Source organism: Rhagoletis zephyria, unplaced genomic scaffold (assembly GCF_001687245.7).
Source record: "Rhagoletis zephyria isolate East Lansing unplaced genomic scaffold, Rhagoletis_zephyria_1.1 Rzeph_scaffold_00022, whole genome shotgun sequence".
Taxonomy (NCBI): Eukaryota; Metazoa; Arthropoda; class Insecta; order Diptera; family Tephritidae; genus Rhagoletis; species Rhagoletis zephyria.
This window is the reverse complement of record NW_016157106.1, coordinates 356,933-362,021: the sequence shown is the minus strand read 5'-3', so window position 1 is coordinate 362,021 and position 5,089 is coordinate 356,933.

Sequence of the window (5,089 nt, the reverse complement as noted above, 5' to 3'; positions counted from 1 at the left end):
GCTTTATATTAATAAAAATAAAGTACACACATGTGCCCGTGCTTTTTACCAAACAGCACACACATGTGATGTGAGCAAGTTTTTAATTTTTTATATGCACAGCACACGTGTGTGAGCGTAAAATGTTAGGATGTGCTGCGCATGTGTGTGCAAATACGAACCCTGCTTTTTAGTCCATTTATAGAAACATGGTAGAAATATTAAACAGTTTTTGTTTAGTTTTTTATTATGTTATATATATATTCTGTTATAAGATTTATACATATCGAGCCCTAACCGCTAAAATAACGTAAGAGACATTTTTTTCAAAATTTTCTTTTTGATGCAGAAATATTCCTAGAGCATCTAGATGCATTTCTGCATCAAAAAGAAAATTTTGAAAAAAATGTCGCTTACGTTATTTTGGCGGTTAGGGCTCGATATGTATTTTAACAAATTCATTAAAATTTCCAAAATTCAATTCAGAATTAAAAAAAAAAAACAAGTAAGAAAGTCTAAGTTCGGGCAGAGCCGAACATTAAATATCCGGCGCAAGTATTAAATATATGATTTTCACCTTTCCGAAAGCTACCGCTACATGGTAAGCCGGGGTGTATCAATTTTGAGTAAATTAGCGTCCTTGAAATTGGAAATATTGAAGTTTCAAGCATTTTTGAAATTTACCGTTATATGAAAAGCGGCCTCAATTTTAGTCCGATTTCAATAATTTTAAACGTTTTGCTTTTATGTGGCAAGCACAATAACCATACCGAGTTTGGTAGAAATTGGTAGAACGGTTACCGAGATACATATATGTGATCATAAGTGGGCGGCGCCACGCCCACTTTCCAAAATTTTACCATAAATGTATTTCTTGGCAAAGAATTGTTGCAAGCATCAATTTTGAATCAATTAGCTTTAATATTTACTGATTTATCGAAGATTTCGTATTTCTCCAAATTACCGTTATTTGGGATGTGGGCGTGGTTATTGTCCAATTTTAAAAATCCATCGGCCATTTGGTATGCTGCAGCAAGGCTAATAACTGTGCCAAGTTTGGAAGAAATTGGTGCAGCGGTTGCCAAGATAAACACATGTAACCATAGGTGGGCGTGGCTGCGCCCATTTTCCAAAAATTTATAATATGCTTATTTTTCGTCTAAAAATTATTGTAAATATCAATTTTGAGTGAATAATCTTCAGTAGTTACTAAAATATCGCAGTTTTCGTATTTCTGAAAATTACCGTTATATAAGAGGTAGACGTGGTTATTGTCCGATTTTGTCCATTTTCAATACTATTCGTCCTACGCCAGAAAGAAGTGCACGTACTAATTTTCGTTAAGATATCTCAATTTTTATTCTTTTCATTCTGATCATTTATGTATACATTTGTCTATATCTATCTCCATTCGTTTTGCCTGTTACAAACAACCGTTATGTGAACAAAGTTATAATACCCTTGTGCACAAGTGCGCGCGGGTATCAAATATGGGTATGCAGTTTTGCAGCCCATTAAATTTTGGTATAATAAAGTGGAAGTAAATATGAGGTTTTTCTAATAGCGGTCGCCCCTCGGCAGGCAATGGCAAAGTGAGTGCTAGTGATGTGCTGGATTGTCGGTACCCAAACTCGGTACCCAATACTTCAAAAAGATTTCGGTACCCAATACTTCCTTTTCGGTACCCGATTCTCTACATTAAACCTTCGCCATCATATCGAGGGCTTATATTCAATACCCTCTATCAGCACTTTTCACAAAAATGAGATTTTGATATAAAAATCCACCTGAGACTTAACTGTCATCGGTGATATTAATGCTGACCCTTTACAACGCGTGACAGTGATGACAGGTAAGCCCCAGATGGGTTCTAATATCACAGATAGAGAGTTTGAATATAAGCCCTTGATATTTATTTCATGTAAAAAAATTACATTACAGAAATTTTTATGATATCGGCTAAAAAAAGCTCTATTGGCTAAACCTCTATTGGCTCCTACATTCCCATATTTTGGCATATGGGTATTTCCATACGTCGCATACGTGACAGTCGTACGTTTCAATGAGATCTATATTTAACCGAAAAATTAAAACAATCGAACAACATGGTCCTTAAATATAAACAATTAAAGAGAGTGTCATTACGTGACCAAAAAATGGAAGTTGATTTTTTCGTTTCTTACAAAATCGCAAAACACCGCGAATTGTGGATGGCTCTTTTCATGAAACTAGTTTTAGTATGATTTGGAGGAATTCTAGTTGTTTTTAGAGTTTTCAGAATTAATGCAACTTATTTCAATTGTCTTTTATAACCCCAAGTGTGAAACGTCACATGACATACATTTACATCCTTATATTTTTGTGGATATTGCTTTTAAATGAATTTTTAACGCAAATAAAACATGCAGTTTATGTCGAATATACCATACATCTTGACTTTAGCGCCAATTAAGGACAAATTTTTTGGAAATCTATGATTTATTATGTTTCAACTACATACATACGCCAAAATCGAACCAATCGGGCAATGGGTTTTCGAAATATCTCAACCTTCGCGCCACCTAGCAAACCATTTTACGCAAAAGTGTTTCTACTTATATAGCCAGTATATATTTAAAGAAGCAGACAAATTGGCCCATAAATACGTTAGATATATAACTTTTATTTTTTTTTTCGCGGTAGACCTTCCGATGGAAACACCCACATGTGCGCTTTTATTAGAAAAATAAATATTTCGGTACCAAAGAACGTAGATAACAAGAAGGGACAACTCGTTATAATTGTGGCGAAAGTGCGCAACAGGGGCGTGCCTTCTCTTTTCATGAAATCAAAAAACGTACTAGGGAAAAAGAGAGGGCACGCCCCTGTTGCGCACTTTCGCCACAATTATAACGAGTTGTCCCTTCTTGAGAATATGAATTGTCAAGTCGGGAATGCTCTATTTATTGGTCCGATTTCGACCGATAGTGAATTATTTTAATCGAAAGTCCATTTCAGAAAAAAGTTTCCGTCACTTTCGTCCTCAAAATCTGACTTGGTTTTTATTTAATTTTCACTCATTTAAGGAGTCCAGGACGATTTAAAGTTCGAAGGTCATTTAGCGGCTGAAAAAGGTACTTCCGAGAAAAAAGTTTTAAACACGTAAGTATTTTTATCCTAAGAATCCGAATCTGTAGTGAAAACATGTAAGTATGTCTAATTAAAAAAACCGGAAGTCGGTAGTTCCACCGGAAGATAGAACATCCCTGATTTGGTTGCCATGGATGATCGACCTATCCCGGCAGCTAGCGCGAAAACGCTCTATCTCAAAAAACTGTTTAAGAACCCCCTATTTCAGAATTCGTTTCAAAAACGCCCTGTATCAGCACATTTTCACTACATTTTGACGTGAGATAGGGCGTTCTCAAACAAATTCTGAGATAGGGTGTTTTTCAATAAAATTCTGAAATAGGGCGTTCTTGAAAAATTGTTTGAGATAGGGCTGTCAAAATAGGTCGATCTTCCACTCAGCAGTCGATATACATAAGGTTGGTATGAGTGTCAGATTTTGTACTTGATTTCACGATAAATATGGTGTCATAACTTTATGTAATAATTGTAAATTTGCGACTAAATTAAATGATTCATAAGTTAATTTCGGCGATATTAAATGGTTTTCACTGACCATTTTTATAAGGCAAAATTAAGCACGAGCCCGAAATCAAGATACATATGTACACAACGATGTCGTAAGTGTCGTATTGATGTATATCGAAAACTTCAAAAACTTACATAAATGGTCAAGAAGACCTAAAACTACAACTAACTATTTGTTAATACTATGCAAATTCATAATATGACTTTTATGGTGCCTTGCGAAACCCCTTAATATAGTTTTAGCCGTTAAAAGTTTACCACATACAATAATAGGACACTTACGACACCGTTTTCAGAATAAAACCATTTTTCTTTTCCCTTTTCCGTCTCGATGTTAGGTGGATAATCCAGAAACGAGCAAATATCGAGCTTATCTTAGAAAATTAGCGAATGCTAAAACCAAAGTAGTGATATTTTTGACTAAACCAATGAACTTTGAAACAATAAGTCAATAATAAACATGTTTGAAAAATATTTAAAGCATATTAAATATTTATTTATTGCCTAAAGCGTCTTTTAGAAGTAATTATTACCATTTTTTCTTAAAAGAATTTAATTCCAGCTTGTTTTACGAAGAATTAGGTACTGTACATACGTAAGTATGCATTAATCCGAATAGTAGACTATTTACTAAATTAAGTTTGAGACTAATCTGAATTTAGGTACATTCGTTTTTTCGTGTATAATGATTATGTAAAGTACATATGTATGTATATCCAATTCTATCCCACTAAAACAATAATGATCTTTATCGTTTTTTCTCATTATTTAGTAATCGTTAATATTATCCAAATATTAAATAATGTTTTTTGTATTAAATATTTGAAGCATCGTTGTTATTAATAAAGTGTATTCAATAATAATATTCTAAAGCGTTCATGCTGAACTTTAAATGCTCATTTAGCAATTTCGAACATTGATTTTTCGAAGCGTGTTCATACTGCCGCATTCAACAAATGTACATTTTTAATAAAAAGTCGCGTTCCGGCCGTTTATTAAGCTCCGTATCTATAACGATAAATTCGGACGGGAAAGAAAACTGCCCAAAAAGGGGAAAAAATGTTGAAAAAAATAATTTAATTTATTATGTATTTATAAATTGCACTTTGTGTCCATGACCGAAAATTTGTTTGTGTGTGTATTCTGTTGTCCATGCTACCAATTAAAATTGGCTAAATTAATGGATGAATGAAACCAAATACAAATTGAGCCAGACTTGCTTGAATAATATAAAAGTAGGTTTACATATAAATATAATCTCAATCAAAGCCCGTTTTTTAATCAGCCCGTTCACACAGGCAAATCTCAGATTATTCTTCTTCTTCTTCTTTTTTGGCGCTGTAACCGCCTAAGCGATTTTGGCCGAGTTCAGCAAAGCACGCCAGTCGTTTCTCCTCTGTGCCAACTGACGCCAATTGGAAACGCCAAGTGAAGCCAAGTCCTTCTCCACCTGATCTTTCCATCGCAGTGGGGG